Source organism: Sapajus apella, unplaced genomic scaffold, assembly GCF_009761245.1.
Source record: "Sapajus apella isolate SASKATOON/1434 unplaced genomic scaffold, GSC_monkey_1.0 scaffold3, whole genome shotgun sequence".
Lineage (NCBI taxonomy): Eukaryota > Metazoa > Chordata > Mammalia > Primates > Cebidae > Sapajus > Sapajus apella.
In genome coordinates this window covers 22,203,573-22,223,556 of record NW_022436943.1, presented here as the reverse complement: position 1 = coordinate 22,223,556, position 19,984 = coordinate 22,203,573, and the positions used below count along the sequence as shown (strand labels likewise).

General features: G+C 36.8%; 1 long non-coding RNA gene across 1 annotated transcript; it reads left to right on the top strand.

Annotated features, from left to right (window-relative positions):
• Positions 1 to 44: 44 nt before the first annotated feature.
• LOC116531877 lies at positions 45 to 6,445 on the top strand. The gene is made up of 2 exons (XR_004260631.1): positions 45 to 488; positions 5,202 to 6,445. It is a non-coding gene; the product is annotated as an uncharacterized LOC116531877 (long non-coding RNA).
• The last annotated feature ends 13,539 nt before the right edge of the window (positions 6,446 to 19,984 follow it).

Below are 19,984 nucleotides of genomic sequence, written 5' to 3'. Positions count from 1 at the left end.
AGCAGACTTGCTAAACTCATCCTATGAAATATTATGGCCAGATAAAAGAAAATTTATTAATGAACTCTAATGCTATCCAAATTGTGCAACAATGGTACAAACGAAATAAGAGTAGAAGCTGTAAGTGGATAGGGTATGTAGCTCACAGGGGTTTGGGAGTGGATTTTCTAGAGCTACAGCTGTCCAATATATTAGTCAATGGAAACCTGAAAAGTGGCTAGTCTGAACTGAGTTCTACCCTAACTGTAAAACATGCACCAGATTTCTAAAGCATGGTCTGAAAAGAAAAAGAGTGTAAAATATTTCATTAATTTTATACTGATTACATGTCAAAAGGAGAATGTTTTGGAAAATTTTAAATTAGGTATGTGGTTTCCATTATATTTCTAATAGATACTGCAGTTCTAAGAGTAAGAAAATCGCGTTGAAGAAGAGTACACCTTTCATTTAGCAATTGTGAAGAAAAGCAACCACGCTGTACCTCTCAGGTAGCCTATAGATGTACTGTGCTTCACTTAATTTTTGAGGTGGGGGGGAAATACACACAAAGACTTGACATAAAGGACATTTTCAGAAAAGAAGTTCTGGTTCATAGAGCCTTATGTAGGTCATGTGAACATCACACAGTATCAAATGAAAATATTAAAGGTATCAAGAAACTTGAAACATGTTTAATGAATCTCAAGAATGTGGGGAAACGTATAACACTTAAAATTCTGTTGAAAATGTTTAAAATCAATTCTAGATTTTAATGTTTAACCTGCAGATACGGTATACCTTGTTAGTTTTCCCATGAGCTAGTGAGCTGAGGTTCCAGGGAAGCTTTATTTGCAGTTTCTTATACTTTAGAAATATATTTATTTTTCATTCATTTACTTAACAAAAGCTTGCTGAGGCCAGGGAGTTTTGCTAGGTAGTGTTGATAAAAATGTGAAGACAGAAAACAGACGTGGCCCTTACTCTCTGAGAACTAATTCATATTGATTCAGAGACATTGAATAAGTAAATAATAACCACAGCATAGAATATTTTGCTTCCTAGTAAGTGCTTACCTCTGTAAATGCAAAACATGAGTTATTTTAAACCTAGAATTTATATATTCCTAGTGACATGTTAAGAGTCTTTATTAGTGGCCAGGAGTGGTGGCTCACGCCTATAATCCCAGCACTTTGGGAAGCCGAAGTGGGCGGATCATGAAGTCAGGAAATCGAGACCATCCTGGCCAACATGGTGAAACTCCATCTCTACTTAAAACAAAAATCAGCCGGGCATCGTGGTGGGCACCTGTAATCCTAGCTACTGAGGAGGCTGAGGCAGAATTGCTTGAACCTGGAAGGCAGAGGTTACAGTGAGCCGAGATCACACCGCTGCACTTCTGCCTGGTGACAGAGCGAGACTCCATCTCAAAAAAAAAAAAAAAAAAAAAAAAAAGTCTTCACATTATAACTTGGCTGTGGACTTAAAAAAAAATTGGGGAAAAAAAATCAAAGTTAATTTGTTCATTAACTATGAGAAGCTAAAGAAAAATTTTTATTGAATCTTTTTATGTTTAAATACATAGAAAAGATGAAAATATTTTATATTATGTCCTCTTTAGCCTTTTAGCAACTTTTAGATTCTAATGATTTAATAATGGAAATGTATAAGACATTGCTTCATGCCCCAATTAGTTTTAAAATGCTGACTTTAAGAAGTTAAATTTATTTTAGAATATTATATAGTTTGTAAATCAGTATGTTTGACTCTTTTAGGAAAAAGTTAGGCATAGATCTTATATTAGTTTACTATTAATACTATTTCTGTAACCAAGTTAGAAGCTCAAAACACCACCAATATATTACCTTACAGTTCTGTAGGTCAGAAGTCCAACATGGTTCTCAAAGGCCTAGAATTAAGGTGTCCACAGGCCTGTGTTCCTTTCTAGAGGGTTAAGGGAAGAATCTGAATTTTTGCTTATTCAAGTTGTTGGACAAATTCTGTCCCTTTGCTGTTGTAGCTGTTGTTCTGTTTCTTTGCTGGCTGTCAGCTGAGAGGCCACTCATGGTCCTTGGTTATGGCCATCTTCATCTTCAAAGTCAGTGTCAGTGGACTGAGACCCCTTCATCCTTCTAAATATTTCCTTCCTCTTCTTCCATTGTTGTATCTCTCCAATTACAGCCTTTTAAGAATCCATTGATTAGACTGAATCTACCCCTCTCAAGGTTCATAACTTTAATTACATCTGCTATTCCCTTTTGCCATAATAATGTAACATATTCACAGGTTACAGGGATGGGGGAATGGATATATTTAGGAGCCATTATTCTTCCTACCTTAGATCTCAATTGGGGCCATGCAGTATATCCAGTATTTCATACCACTGTTCTCAATACTTTATGTTAGAATAATGATATTGATAATAGGTGAATTTTATTGGTTATGTAATAGGCTCAAGGTACTTCTCTGCGCCCTTTTACTGAATTCACTCGTTTAATCCTCAAAACTACCCTGGGAGGCAAACACTATTATTATTACTGCTTACAGATAAGGAAACAGATACTGAGGGCTGAAGTAACTTGTCAAATTTCTTTCAGCTATTAAATGGCGAAATGGTGATTTGAACCTAGGCAGTCTGGTTTCAGAGTTTGTGCGTGCTCTGAACCTCAACATAATAAAAATAATTTCTACATATCTGTATTTAACTAAACATGTGTTGATCGTGGCTATGAATTCAACTTCTGACATCACTTTGTGGATTCAAATTCTACCTACCTGTTCACTGAATGACCCTGGGCAAGTTACTTAACCTCTCTGTGACTTAACAATAAACTAAATTGAACCAATAATAATACTTGAGAATTAAACAAATACTATACGTAAGGTGCTTAGAACACTGCCTCTACATACAGTCTTCGATTTCATGATGATAGGGATATGTTTTGAGAAGTGTGTCATTAGGTTATTTTGTTGTGTGAACATCATAGAGTATACTTAAACAAGTATATATATAGTAGACTAGATGGTGTAGTCTACTATACACCTAGGCTATACGGTATAACCTTTTGCTTCTATGCTACAAACCTGCACAGCATGTTACTGTACCGAGTACTATGGTAAGTATTTGTGTATGTAAACATGTCTAAACATAGAAAAAGTACAGTAAAAATATAGTATTATAATCTTATGAGACCACTGTTGTATATGTGGGCTATCATTGACTGAAACATTATGCACTGCAAGCAATTGCTAGCTATAATTAATGATGACAATTCAACTTTTAAAAACTGTATTTATTATAAAAAGAAATGTCTCCTTTAGATATCAGTCTCTTCTTGCGAAACAAAAAACTGAAAATTAAAATTTTAACTTTAATGCACTACAGTGCTATCTTTTTTCTCAGACTGATTTCTTCTCACTCCAGTCTAGCATCTATCTTTCTAACCATGGTACTTTCAGTGTTACCTGATCATGCATTCTAAACACTTTGTCCAGATCCTAGTATCTGCAGGCTAATGTTCAACTCTCTAGAAGGACACCAGGACTTTTCACACATTCCAGAGACTCTCTCTTGCCAATCCTCTGCTGGATATTTATACAGCCATCAATTCTAACTTCTCACTGTTCTCATTTGCTATTATTCTTTGAGGGAGACCCATGTGTTGTGGAGGGGATTGTGAGGGTATGGACAATGACATATCCTGGGTCCCTGTCCATAATGCCTGCTAATACCACTCCAAATTCACTCTCTTTCCTAATAATCTTTCCTGCAGTTGCCTTAATTCAAACTCTTATTATCCCTGCATTTTAAGTGATCTCTTAACAAATTGGTGGCTTCCAGCCTCACTGCCCTTCAGGCTCAATGTCCTCTTTGCTTGCTGGAATGATCTCTACACTACAAAACTCTATGTGTCACTCTCCTTCTTCAAACCATTTGGTGTCCCCTCTGCCAGTTACTACAAATATTCCTCTTTTTTTTCTGTGCCTCTTGGCACCAGCTACATGCTTCTACTGTAACTCATAAGGTGTCCCACAGTTGTTCATTTAAATACTTGTCTTCCCTTCTAAATCAGGAACTCATTGAGAATAGGGCCATAAGAGATGGTTTTGTTTGAAAGAATTTATATTATTTCATAATATAAATTATTGTATTATTGTGTCATCTGTCTTATGTCACTAATCTGTGAATTCTTTAAGGGGAGACTCATTGTTTTATTCATTTCTCTTTTTCCTCTATGCCTGTGGCATATGAGGTACTTAGTAAATAATTGGTCAATGAATGATTTGGGAAAAAATAATCCAGAATATATACAATTTTTTAGCGTGCTTAAATCAAAATGAATATGTGAAACAAGTTTGGGGAATATATATGGTTTCATTATCATTATTATATACAATTCAGTTATGATTTTAGAAGAAGCACAACTCAAGTACTCTGGAGCTAGAGTATCTGAGTTTGAATTCTGGCTCTGCCACTTGCAAGCTTGGGGGAGTTTGCTTGGAAAAGCTCATCAATATTGTGTCTGTTCTTTGTCTGTGGAAGAAGGATGATAATAGTAACTGTCTTTTAAGTTAATAGAACTAAACGAGTAATATTTATAAAGTGTCTATAACTTTAGACACTGTCATATCTACCACATAGTAATTGTTCTATAAGTGTTTGTTAAATAAAAACATAATAGTTCTCATTGCTTTTGATGATAGGTAATGGTCTTGAAATCCAATAATTAAAAAAACATAGTTCTGTACTTTGTAATGGTGTTTTTCAACTAGAAGTTGTTTTACTCAATGATTTTTAATATTGTACATTAATAATCATATATTTCTTCAATATTTAGAGAGTACTTGTGTGTGATTTCTCTCAGGACAAACTTAACATATTTTCCCTTTGTAGTATTTTTCTGTTGCCCTTAAATTACCACAAACTTAGTTGCTTAAAATAGGTGGGTGTTGAATAATGAGAACACATGGACACAGGGAGGGGAGCACTACACACTGGGGTCAGTTGGGGGGAAATAGGGGAGGGACGGTTGGGGGTGGGGAGCTGGGGAGAGATAGCAACGGGAGAGATGCCAGATGTAGGTGGTGGGAGGAATGCAGCAAATCACACTGCCACGTGTGTACCTATGCAAGAATCTTGCATGTTCTTCACATGTACCCCAAAACCTAAAATGCAATAAAATAAAGGGGGAAAAATGTAAATTTATTATATTATTGTTCTATAGATCAGAAGTCCAACAATAATCTCACCAACCTAAAATCAAGTTGTCAGCAGGGCAACAGTCTTTTCTGGAGTGTGTAGGCTAGAATCTGTTTTCTTGACTTTTCTCATTTGGAAGACTGTCCACGTTCATTGGCTCTTGGCCCCTTTCTTCAATCTTCAAAGCCTGCAACGTTGTATCTCTCTAATCATCATAATCACATCTGATTCTCTGACCACAACCAGGAACACTTCTCTGCTTTTAAAGGATTCTTGTGATAAAATTGGACCCACCTGGATAAACCATGTCAGCAAGAACCTTAACTTAATGACATGTGCAAAGTACATTTTCCTATGTAAATTAACTAATTCACAAGTTCTGGGGATTGGAGTAAGGACCTCTTTGGGGGACCATTATTCTGCCTACCACACTCTTGTACTGTAAATGAGTCACTGCTGAAAGGTAATAAGTTGACCCTTCTGAAAATGATGATAATATTAGAGATTGTTAACAGTAATGTCGGTATCATTTGTGCCTCTAGTGGTTGTTGAGAACGAAGTTGCATTAGCAGAGTGCTTAGGTACTGCAGGGCTCACTGATTATATCTTTGACTCCTAAGATTTTTATTCTACTAAGGAGGGAAGAATAAATTCGTATTTGTGGCATATCTGCTGTGTCCTAGGTAGTCTACAATGAACTACAGACACATTAATCCCATCTAATTTCTACAGTAACTTTATGAGGTGTGGTAGGAGGCCTTCTGAGATGACCCAATGATCTCCATCACATAGCACTCACACCCTTGTATGATCTCCCTTCATTGAAGCTAGGCTTGACTCAGGGACTCTTTCCATGAACAGAGTAGGACAATAGTGATAGTGTATCATTTCTGAGACTGGGTTCCAGAAAACTATGACATTTCTCTTGCTTACACTGTCTCGCTCTTGCTCTCTTATTTGCTTGCTTTGATGAAGCAAGCTACAATGTGGTAAACTGCCTTTGAAAGAGACCCACATGTCAAGAAGCTGAGCACACCTGTGACCAACAGCCAGAATGTAACTGATAACGCCAAGAACAACAGCTTGTGCAAAATAAATTCTGCCTGCAACAAGAGCATGAATGGAGAAGCAGATCCTTCCCCAGTTGATCCTTGAAATGCCTGCAGCTCTGTGGACACCTTGATTGCAGCCTTGTGATAAATTCTGAATCACAAGACCTTATATGCCTTACCCATAGGACTCACAAGGTAATAAATGTTTTTCAAAGAAGTAAGTTTGGGGATAATTTGTTATGCAGCAATAGATAATGAATAATAAGACAAATACAATTTTTTGGTGATGACTTCAAAAATTTTTAAGTTTTTACTATTATATAATTATACATATTTATGGGGTACAGGTGATATTTTGATACATGCATACAATGTGTAATGATCAAACTAGGGTAATTTGAATATTTGTCACCTCAAATATTATTTTGTTGTGTCGGGAACATTCCAAAGCTCCTAGGTATTTTGAAATATACACTAAGTTATTTACATATATAAATAATATATTAATATACTTATATATGTATTTGTGTGTATATATGCCATAGATTTGCCATATGTATATTAATTATATATATGGCGTGTTTTCTTTTATACATTTATTCACTGATAGATACTTGGATTCCTTCCTTACCTTGGCTATTGTAAATAGTGCTACAATAAACATGGGAATGTAGATAATCTCTTTGATGCACTAATTTTCTTTTGTTTTAGATATATACATAGCAGTGGGAATGCAGGATCACGCGGTAGATATATTTTTAGTTTTTTGAGGAACTTTCATACTGTTTTTTACAGTGGCTGTGCTAATTTACATTCCTACCAATAGTGTATGAGTATTCCCCTTTCTCTATGTCTTTGCCAGTATTTATTATTTTTTGTCCTTTTGATAATAGTCATTTTAACTGGAGTGAATTAATGTCATTGTGGTTTTGATTTGCATTTCTCTGATTTTTAGTGATGCTGGACATTTTTTTTTTCACATACCTATTGGCCATTTATATGCATTCTTTTGTGAAGCTTCTATTTAGATCATTTGTCCATTTTTAAATCAAATTATTTGTTTTTTTGCTATTGAGTTGTTTGAGTTTCTTATATAATTTCTGGTTATTAATCCCTCGTTGGATAGGTAGTTTGCAAATATTTTCTCCCATTCTGCAGGTTGTCTCTTTATTGATTGTTTCCTTTGCTGTGCAGAAGCTTTGCTTTAGTACAGATAAAAAAACAAAAACTTGAAAAGATTAGGCAACTTCCTGGGTCACTTTATTATTAGTAGAAGCTCTTTCCACTCCAAATAATGATGGTAATAGTAATAAAATTAAGGTATTGGTAGTTGCTTATGTTTATTGAGCACTTTCTAGGTATTAGACACCTTTCAATATGTTTTATATGTATAATCTTAGATAATTACAACTTTATAAAGCAGGCCCTATAGTCATCTCATTGGAAAAATGATGAAATTGGATCTAAGAGAGGTTAAAGTATATTTCCAAGATCCACAGTAAAGCCAGTATATTGGTGGGATTTGAACTCACGTTGTATGGCTCTTAAGTTTTCACTCTTACCTCCATAATCAGTTATTCCCTAAAGATCCTGTGAGGCAAAAGGTGATGGTGCAGCAGGAAGAAATGAAAGGCCTACAGTTTGTCAGGCAGATGAGATTATTCCTGACCAAGTTATTAGGAAATGCTGTGACACTAGGAAGGTATCTGACTAGGCTCTTGAAGGCTGGGCAGAATTTAAGTTTCTGGCTGTTAGAGGAAAGAGCATATCAGCTGAGCAAGACAGGTGGAGAAGCATGAGACACAGACAGGAAGACACCAGATCACGGCACCTAGAGCTGGAGAAGAATGAGAAAAAGTGGGAGATGAATTTAGAAAGATAGTTTGGGGCCTAGAGAGAGTTATGCAAAAGAAAAAATGAATGTATTGTTTGTAAAAAAATGATTCTTGAGGTTTGTGACTAGTAGTTTAAATCAACTACATCTTTTTTTTTTTTTAAATTATATCTTAGGTTCTGGGGTACATGTGCAGATCATGCAGGGTTGTTGCATAGGTACATATACGGCAAGGTGGTTTGCTGCCTCCATCCCCCCGTCACCTATATCTGGCATTTCTCCCCATGTTATCTCTCCCCAACCTCTCCACCCCTCACTGTCCCTCCCCTAGCCCCTGCAACAGACCCCAGTGTGTGATGCTCCCCTCCCTGTGTTCATGTGTTCTCATTGTTCAACACCCGCCTATGAGGCCTATGAGTGAGAACATGCGGTGCTTGATTTTCTGTTCTTATGTCAGTTTGCTGAGAATGTTGGTTTCCAGATTCATCCATGTCCCTACAAAGGACACCAACTTATCATTTTTTATGGCTGCATGGTATTCCATGGTGTATATGTGCCACATTTTCCTTGTCTAGTCTATCATTGATGGGCATTTGGGTTGGTTCCAGGTCTTTGCTACTGTAAACAGTGCTGCCATGAACATATGTGTGCATGTGTCTTTATAATAGAAGGATTAATAATCCTTTGGGTATATACCCAGTATAGGATTGCTGGGTCAAATGGAATTTCTATTTCTAGGTCCTTGAGGAATCGCTACACTGTCTTCCACAATGGTTGAACTAATTTACACTTCCACCAACAGTGTAAAAGTGGTCCTATTTCTCCACATCCTCTCCAGCATTGGTTGTCTCCAGATTTTTTAATGATCACCATTCTTACTGGCCTGAGATGGTATCTCAATGTCATTTTGATTTGCATTTCTCTAATGACCAGTGATGATGAGCATTTTTTCATATGTTCGTTGGCCACATAAATATCTTCTTTTGAAAATTGTCTGTTCATCTCCTTTGCCCACTTTTGAATGGGTTTGTTTGTTTATTTCTTGTAAATCTGCTTTTAGTTCTTTGTAGATTCTGGATATTAGCCTTTTGTCAGATGGATAGATTGCAAAAATTCCCATTCTGTTGGTTGCTTGTTCACTCTAATGATTGTTTCTTTTGCTGTGTATAAGCTCTTAAGTTTAATTAGATCCCATTTGTCTATTTTGGCTTTTGTTGCCAATGCTTTTGCTGTTTTAGCCATGAAGTTCTTGCCTATGCCTGTGTCCTGAATGGTTTTGCCTAGATTTTCTTCTAGGGTTTTTATGGTGGTAGGTCTTGTGTTAAAATATTTAATCCATCTGGAGTTAATTTTAGTGTAAAGTGTCAGGAAGGGGTCCAGTTTCTGCATTCTACACATGGCTACTCAATTTTCCCAACACCATTTAATAAACAGGGAATCTCCCCCATTGCTGTTTTTGCCTACTTTGTCAAAGATGAGATGATTGTAGATGTGTGGAGCTGTCTCTGAGGCCTCTGTTCTGTTCTCTTGGCCTATATCTATGTTTTGGTAGGCAACTATATCCTAAACTATTTAGTGAGGCTATTAGAGAGATAATATTTTGGGTAAATTTGAAACACAGAATCAGATTATATAAATTGTATGAAAATATGAAATTTAGTTTCAGTAGAGTACAAAAGAAAACTTTGCACACTGAACATTTTGTGTGGATAAACTTCTTGACACATTAAAAAATGTGTTTATATTTAGTTTCAGCAAAGCTGCATGGATCATTATACATCAACATGTACAGGCTTTTTTTTTTTTCTTATAAAAATAGTATTATTGGTGATTGCATTGAAAGAAAATAAACATTTCACTAAAAACAGAGATTATAAAAATGAAGAAAAAATATCATTATGATTGTGTTTTTGGTTACCTGGGAGTAGGCCTTAAAAACAGAAGTATTTTTACTCAAAATATCATTCAGATTCACTAGATGAAAATTTAATTTTTTAGGATAACTGTACTGCTCAACTTTGCTTGTGGTGTGAGCTTTCACTGTAGACAATTTATTATTACACGGAGAGGAATTTTTTCTCTTAAGCCAGATTGAATTTTCTTTCCAGGGAGTAGATGAATCCAGGAAAAATGTTTCCACAGCTTGTATATCTAGCCAAAAGCAGTTGCCATGGAGGAATATAGAGCTTATTGAAAAATGACAAAAGGAAAATATGTAATATAGTTTTCTATAGTTTCTCTTTGACCTTGACATATCTCAAAATTCTCCTATTCATAGAATAAAGCAGTTTACATTTAGATTCCTAAATTTGAGGGTTTAACTTCTGTTTCACAACAGTATAAAGCAGGTAGTTGATAATGTAAAATATATGTAGAGGCCTGACTAATTTGTCTCTGACAGTTGTGTGACCCTTGGAAGGTCTCTTAGCTATCAAGGCCCTAAGTTTCTTAATCTCTCATCTGTTTGAGATGTCCTCTAAAATTATTGTTTTGTTTTGTTTTAATGGATTAGGATTCTACACACCAATTTTTTATTGCTGCAGTTTCAATCTAATTGTGAAGTTAAACATGTGGGCCTTTGTGCTGTCTGCATGTATTATTTGAAGTCATCTTTTCTATGTCTGCAGCTTTACAGGAAAAACATAATTACATCCATAAGAGAGGCTAAGTCCTAAATCCCTAGCCTAGCCCAAGTTTGGCTCCTCTTCTCTCTAATTCGGATCTTAAAATTTAGGAGAGGCTATTCCTTCTACCTCATAGGCAGACACATTCTGTACTATCCCTAGAGGAATAATTTTGAAGTCATTTCATTTTAAAATATCTCCCTATACTGTATGTATTTAAGTATTTATACTGTATATCTTACTGCTATAACAGAGGAAGCCAGTGAGGTAATGAGAAAAAATATATGGCAATTATTTGACCTGACGTCATTAACCTTAACAGCCTCAGCATCCAAAACCTAGCTTCATCCCCACCCCCAAGGCTCCCACCCCTGGAAGACTGCAGTGACTGTTAGAGGTAGGACATTTCTTTGAAAAGAAGCCTTTGGAGTAATAAGAACAACTCTGGATAAGGTATTTTGAACAAGAGTTCTTCACTCATTATTTCAGAGTTTCAGGATGAGTCTGAGGTCAAAATTCTTATATCCCTCAAAAAATATGAGTAGAATAAAGGATTATATACATATACTAGAATTTCACGATTTCCAAATAGAAAGTATCCAGAAGTCCTGGTTTTTCTTAAGTTTCTGAGTTAATGCATTTTTTCTCTTCATTTTGGAAGGATCTAATGATTAAACATTGTTCCCAAGTATTTCTGGGTCATAGGACTTCTCTGAGAGTTGGGTAAAGATGATGCTGTAGAGTTACAGGAACTGGGCTTAAAGTTAAGAAGACCTGATAGCTTAAATCCACACACTCATTGAGTTGAGTGCCCTTGAGCAAATGATAGAACATCTCATGTACCTCATGTAATGAGGTACCACAAATGATAGTACCTCATGTAAAAATGAAAAATATGGGTTAGATAAATTTAAATAACTTTTCTGATTCTAAATTTATATGATTGTAAGAATAAGTTGCCAAATGTCTATAGATACTTTGAATTAGACCCAGGCACCAAGGTGAATGTCAACGGGTAGTGTTGCTTAGCTAGGCTTAGCTAGACATTATCCAGAGTAGTAGAGGGGCAAACTTAATTCACTTGGTTTCCAAAAACTACTGAAGTGTTTTGTTTTATAATATTCTGAGGGACTATACCATCTTGAAGAGAGACAGAGAGACAGAGAGAGAGAGAGAGAGAGAGAGAGAGAGAGAGTGTGTGTGTGTGTGTGTGTGTGTGTGTGTGTGTGTGTGTGTGTGTTTGAGACGGAGTCTTGCTTTGTCACCCAGCTGGAGTTCAGTGGCCCAATCTCAGCTCATTGCAACCTCTGCCTCTTGGGTTCAAGCAATTCTTCTGCCTCAGCCTCCCCGGTAGCTGGGATTACAGGTGTGCCCCACCACGCCTTCCCAATTTTTATAGTTTTAGTAGAGACAGGGTTTCACTGTGTTGGCCAGGATGGTCCTGATCTCCTGATCTCAAGTGATCCACCCACCTTGGCCTCCCCAAATACTGGAATTACAGGTGACTGCACCTGGCCGAAGTGTTTTGTTTTATAATATTCGGTTTACAGAGAATTAGTAAGCGTAAGATGACTTTAAGTCATTGTTACAGAAAGACAGTATAAAATCTATGAATTCTTTACCTATTTTTTTTTAATTTTACAATTTTAAAATTATCCCTGTGACTGGGCGCAGTGGCTCACACCTATAATCCCAGCAGTTTATGAGGCCAAGATGGGCAGATCACCTGAGGTTAGGAGTTCCAGAGCAGCCTGACCAAAATGGAGGAAACGCTGTCTCTACTGAAAATAGAAAATTAGCCGGGTGTCATTGCGGGCTCCTGTAATCTCACCTACTTGGGAGGCTGAGGCAGGAGAATCGCTTGAACCCGGGAGGCGGGGGTTGCAGTGAGCGAAGTCATGCTATTGCACTCCAGCCTGGGCAACAAGAGTGAGACTCCATCTCAAAAAAAAAAAAAAAAAAAAAAAATTATCCTTGCTAGGAAATCTTACTAAGGTTTATTCATCCAATGGCAATCAACAAAATAAGATTTGTACTGAATGTATGACACTATATTAGTCACTTTGGGAGGATATGAACATTTATGAGAGCATGCTTGTCCTTAGCTTGTATATCAGGAGAAAAGTCACTAAGAAATAAAAATATGAACAAGAATGAAAGAACCAAAATGCTCAGGACATTTTTCAGAAGAATGGAATTATTCTAAAAGCAAGAATGTATCCTTTGGTTTTTTTTAATGAAATAATTTTGGGAGTACTTTTTAAAATTAAAGATTATTTTACTTAGAAGCAGATTGAAATCTTTCTTTTCCAGCCTGCAGAGCTCTCTTTAAAGGTAAACATTGCAGTGGTATTTATAATTAGTAAGGCTGGGCACTTATTTCCTTCTTACACTCACACACTTCCAAGGGGATTTGGAACATGGAAGAATTTCATAGTTATTTAGAGAAATGAGAACTTAGGTCTTTATAATTGCAAACGTTACTTTCCAGTTCTAAGTTCAGGCTCTATTCTCCATGGTATTGAGTCTTCCAAGTTGTGATACATCAATATAATGTATGATGTGCGCCTGAACATCCAAACATTCTTCAGTTTCTAGGATAAATGAAGGCAGGTTTGTTTCAGCTAGCTTTGTTATGATTTACTTTTTCCTAAGTAACTTACTGATTAGATATACAATTTAGAAAATAAAATTTGATAAATTTTTCTTCCTTCACAAGTAATTATAGCTCAAACACAAAGCAATACTAATGTAGTCTGGCTGTCTATGGGCAGATTACCTGAAGCACTGTCTGAGCATGTTTAGTCATAAGCTTAAGACAACCAGAAAATGTTCATTTTGGGAAAAATATGATTCCTGCTCACCTATCAGAACCTCAAGCTACGTGTGTGCTTAAGTAGTGTTTAGTGAAGGTAAATATTTCTTTTTTTTTTTTAGACATGGTCACTTACTTTAATAACAATACATATACTATGTTATCACTATGGAATGTAAATTCAGGTTAGACAAGAGAATTTCACAAGTGGAATAGTATTCTGTGGCATATAAAAGTTTGTCTATGCTGTCAATGCTGTCTGTGACCAAACCAGCTTGCTCATAAAACATTAATCAATTCCATTATAGGTAATTTGTTTAGTTTAATGTTTACAATTCTTATGGAGAAAATAAGCAAAGCATTTATTTATTTATGAGACAGTGTCTCACTCTGTTGCCCAGGCTGGAGTACAGTGATGGGATCTCAGCTCACTGTAGCCTCTGCCTCAGGGCTCAAGCCATCCAAATAGCTGGTACTACAGGTGTGTGCCACTACACCTGGCTAATTTTTGTATTTTTAGTAGAGACAGGGTTTTATCATTTTGCCCAAGCTAGTCTGGACCTTCTAAACCCAAGCGATCCACCCACCTCGGCCTCCCAAAATGCTGAGATTACAGGCATGGGCCACAGTGCACGGCCAGCAATGCATACATTTAAAAAGTGCATGAGTGCTTAATATTTAAAAAATTATTCTAATATAATGGCAACAAAAATAAAATTCTGTAATTACAAAAGAACTAAACTAGAATCCATAAGTTATTCTCATGTTTGCAATCACAGTTGTTTAATCAATATTACTACCATGCAGCTCTATTGTAAGCTTTCTAGATTTGGTTTAAACTCACATACATACATACTTTCAGTTATGGGAGGCTTTACAGGTTCTATTCCATGCACTTTCTTGACAGGGTTCTAAAAGAGCCAGCCAGTCCACAAGGCAGACAGAAAATCATTAAAATACCTGGGGCAAATAGGACTCTTACGTAACATCCAAAACATGCGAGATTCTGCAGCAAACTGGGAGTACTTCAGGATTAGCCTGCTGTCTTCTTTAGAACTAATTTCACCTCAACAGTTTAAGAAGGTGGACATTTTAACACCATCAAGTACATTTAAGTGACATGTTTCTTTTGTGTTAACTTGACTCCGCTGAATGACCTGGTTAGTAAACTAGTCACAAATAATTCGGTCACCAGGCAAATGAAGCCTGTAAGAAAGGAAGCCAATATTCAAAATGTCTTGTTATCATCTGAACCCATTCAAATAGTTTAACATTAATATATAACTTCAATAATGAGATGTCTAACTAAAGCAAGCTCCTCCAACAAGACTAAGACAGCTTCACTTCTTATAAGGCTTAGGATTGCCCAGAATTTCTGATACATGGAATAACCCATATCAACAGCCTTTGCTCCTACAACAAAGCCTCAGGCTGCCACAAGCATATGGATCAGATGAAGGGATGTGTTAGTATTTCCCTTGCTTTTGGATTTGTATAATCCATATACAATTGTTGCAAAACCTGTCATTCCAATAGGGATGAATGGTGTGTCTTCAGTTTTGCTAAGTTTGGATCCCTGCTCTTCATCGTATGAAGAAAGGGAAGCATCTGTATTTCTTGACATAATGATTGCTTGAAGAATCTCCCTAGAGCAAGCAAACCCTTCACACGCCAGTGGCTCGAGGCTAAATGCTTCTAAGTATTGTCAATATAATTTTTAAAATAATGCTAATTTACAAATGTACTATAGGCGACTCAGATTTCTGATTAAAATGAGGCTGTTTTGCTCTATTTTATAAAATAATAGTAATAATAGTACTAAATATATGCCACACACTATTCTAAGGGTTTTACATTTATTAATATTAATGCACTTCACATTTGCAATAGCCCCATGTAGTAGGCATTGTTACTACCACATTTCCATTTAACAGATGAAGAAACTGAGGCATAGAGTGATTAAAGAAATTACCCCAGATCAAAAAGTTGTCAGGGTCAGAATGTAACATCAGTCACCCTGCTCGTGGCATCGGTGCTTTAATTACTATACTATTTCTTCTCTCAACAGCCTGAACTTCAGCTCCCTTCATTTAGACATGGAGCCACATTCTAAACTTGAGCATCTAAAACCAAAATCTATTTTTCATTTAATCACTCAATATTGAATGAATGAAATGGAAAGAAGTCAAATAACTAGCTTATAGTCAGAGCTGGCTACATTATTTGCTGAGCCAAGTCCAAAATGAAAATGCTTGTTCAAAAAGTAGGAAAAAAAGTATATTGAAATATACTAAAATATAAAGCCTTTCTTTTATTTTACAATCTTTCTTCTGTCATGACATTTTTTTGTTTGCCATTTAGTGTCACCCTAAGAAAAGAAAAATTAAAATTTTAAATGATTAGCATACATTTTACCATTTATCTTTGTATTGTGTAACACCCATTTTTTTTTTTCTAAATGTATTTATTTTACTTTAGGTGCATACTGTATCTGCCATTTCTCCCCATGTTATCCCTCCCTGCCCTCCCCACCCACCGCTGTCTCTCCCCTACCCCCCCCGAACTGCCCCCAGTGTGTGATGCTCCTCTCCTTGAGTCCATGTGTTCTTGTTGTTTAACACCCACCTATGATTGAGAACATATGGTGTTTGGCTTTCTGTTCTTGTGTCAGTTTGCTGAGAATGATGGTTTCCAGATTCATCCAAGTCCCTACAAAGGAAATGAACTGATCGTTTTTTATGGCTGTGTAGTATTCCATGGTATATATGTACCACATTTTCTTTCTCCAGTCTATCATTGATGGGCATTTGGGTTGGTTCCAGGTCTTTGCTATTGTATACAGGGCTGCAATGAACATACGTGTGCATGTGTCTTTATAGTAGAATGATTTATAGTTCTTTGGATATACACCCAGTAATGGGATTGCTGGGTCAAATGGAATTTCTATTTCTAGATCCTCGAGAAATTGCCACACTGTCTTCCACAATGGTTGAACTAATTTACACTCCCACCAACTGTGTAAGAGTGTTCCTATTTCTCCAAATCCTCTCCAGCATCTGTTGTCTCCAGATTTTTTAATGTTTGTCATTCTAACTGGTATGAGATGATATCTCAGTGTGGTTTTGATTTGCATTTCTCTAATGACCAGTGATGATGAGCATTTTTTCATATGTTTGTTGGCCTCATATATGTCTTCTTTTGAAAACTGTTTGTTCATATCCTTTGCCCACTTTTGAATGGGTTGTCTGTTTTTTTCTTGTATATCTGTTTTAGTTCTTTGTAGATTCTGTATATTAGCCCTTTGTCAGATGGGTAGATTGCAAAAATTTTTTCCCATTCTGTTCGTTGCCAATTCTCTCTAACGATTGTTTGTTTTGCTGTACAGAAGCTCTGGAGTTTAGTTAGATCCCATTTGTCTAGCTTGGCTTTTATTGCCATTGCTTTTGGTGTTTTACTCATGAATTCCTTGCCTATGCCTGTGTCCTGGATGGTTTTGCCTACGTTTTCTTCTAGTATTTTTATGGGAAACACCTATTTTTAAATGCAAATATGGGAGTATTTAATTTGCATGTGGAATCACCAAAATTCCACCATGTATTTTTTTTTGTAGTTTACACATGAATATCTTTTTTTTTTCCTTAGCAGAACAGTGGAAACTGCATAAACTAACTCAACTGTTTTTATTTTACTTCTTGACATGCATACATTCTACCAACATTCTCTACCTTCAGCTTACTGATGAGTAATGAAAGACAGAAAGAAAATAAAATATGGGTTGTCCTGTTTTTTCTTTCCTCTTTTGTCATCATTTTCAATGTAAATAGGTCATTAATACAGGGAACTAATATGCATAAGAAAGTATAAGTTTCCTTGGTTGTTCATGTTTCTTAGAACACTATTGTTTTCTTTCTGTGTTTGAAGCAAGTTCTGGTTTGAATAGAAATCATGGCCTTTTGGGGCTATTGGTGACTTTGTTTCCTCAGTAGTGGACATAACACACCGACCTTGAATACTTGATTTGAGTCTCTATGAACTTCCACTTAGCATGGGTCTACCAGAATCTTGTGCTCCTGGACATCATGAATACTGTGTGAATTGGGAGCTAGAGAATAGAACAGGCCACGATACCTGCATTTTGCTTTGTATCTCATTTTTCATGTGTATATTCCCTTGAAACACTGGACCTCACTTACAAATATGTTTAAATATGAAATTGTTGGCAATTTCAACATGGCAATAGAAGAGCCCTATTGAGTACAAGACACTGTGTAACTATACAGGTGAAGCAGACCCTGCTCAGGGCCATTAGATGAATGAGAGCTGGATTGGCCTCACACCATTTTCCCAGTCAACCCCAAACATTGTACTAAAGATATAAAGAATTGGCCTGGGAAGGTTGGGTATGATCACAGTTGATCAAGCCAAGGTAAGATTGACTTCCAAAGGGTTCTTGCCAGGCAGCTTGGAAGAGAGTCTGGAGAAGCCAGCTAGTTGCTTGAGGCCATGCTCAGTGAACACCTTCCACAACCTGATGGTCTTCTCAGAAAGGTCTGGGTTCTTGTGGGATGGTTCACTCCTTCAGTAGATTGATGTGCAGCTTTGACAGTAGATGATAAATCCAGTGGCCAGAAAACAAGCAATAATCACACTGCAACCCTGCCTCATAATGTATGAAACATTTCTTGAAGTATTTTCATTCCCATTAGCTTATTCATGCTCACATCTCTGTGAGAAAGGCAGGATTTTTTTCCCCATTTTATAGCTGAGAAAGCTCGGGAAGTCTAGAGTAGGGCTGTCTAAGAGAACTTTATGCAAAGATAGAGATGTCCTTTACCTGTGTTGTCTAATAAAATCATCACTAGTCACATGTGGCTAGTGCCACAGAAAAGTTGAATTTTAATCTGGTTTAATTTTAATTACATTCAAGTAGCCACATGTGTCTAGTGGCTTTTATATTGGACATGCAGCTGGAGAACATACATGGTGATGCACTCCCTCTACACATTCACTCATGAATTTACCAGGATCAGAGCCTGAGAATCTCAGAAATTCTCAAGAGCAAGCTTTTAACCAGGCACTTTTGCCACCTGGGGCCTGTCACTAAAGATCAGCTAATTTGCTTGGCCCTCAGAACGCTTCCTTCTCCCTTGTTGAAGTCAACAGCCAGGGCAACAGACTTTACACAGCACATCTCTGGGTGGTGCTAGGTTGGCACTCTTGTTTTAGGAAGCCAGCAAGAGATCTCTTGGATCTAGATATGCCTTTCTGTCTCTTAGGATATTAACAAGGCAAGGACATCAGATACCCCCAAAGTGCTAATCCCATTATCTCTTCAACTCAGTGGAAAAACATCATCCTTCATTTTCTCAGATTTCATTTGCATTCAAGGAAACTAAAAATGGTCAGGATGCTTTCCTTCTGAGGTCCAATGTTACAGGAATGGGCTAAAGCCTACTTGATTGACCTGAACTGGGAAGGCCTAATTAACCCTCTTCATCTCTAGGACGAGGTTACAACAGCCCTCAAGATGAATTTCACTTCAGACCTAACTTTGCCGTCGTCGTTTCTCCCAATCCTGATACAAGACATGTTAGTGTTAGTATACTTCATCCAGGTAGGAAGTGTTCTTACCTGAAACACTCCTCCTCTCCCCCACACCTGCTAACAACTCCCAATTTCTTTCGGTCGACCTGTTGGTCATTTATTCAAACACTGCTAGGTGATGAAGAGATGCTAAAAAAGAAAAAGAAAAAGAAAACATGCAGCCGTAGTCCCTAGTCTCCATCTCCAAACTTCACAGTCTCAAACCAGGTTGGGAAGGCTAGATTCAAACTAGCCATACTTGTTGGTATTCATCTGTTTATTCACTATCACTCAGATATTGACCAGATGCTACAAGAGTATGTGCTTAACATTCCTACCCAAATGGTACATACAATCACTGGAGAATCTGCTCATGATCTCACTGTCTTCCATCCAGAAAATTCCATTTTACAGCTACAAGTTTCACTGCCAACTGATTACCCAAACTTCCTATCACTGCCGACACACAGCAGTCAGCTATTATTATCAGCCTTATGAGTACTAAAGAGTATGGCTTTCAAGTTTATTTTTCCCAAAATCATTGAGGACTACAACATAAGATTTTTCCCAATCTCTTACACATTCTCCTAGTCCAAGCCAATTTCCTCCCCTGGAGTACCACAATGACCTCTTAACTCATCTTATCCCTACTATCCATTGTACACAATTCAGCTAGAACGATACTTTAGAGAGGTAATTTTAAGCATGCCATTTCTCTATTCTAATACCTTTAATGGCATATTATTGTTTAGATTAAACACCCAAATCCTGAATATGACTGTCAGGTATTGTTAGATCAGCTGTGGCCTCTTCCTCTTCCTATTTCAGCCATTTTACCTTAGCTCTTTGTACTTCTGGGAGAAGGCCTTTTTATGTTTATTAATCAATTCAGTAGACATG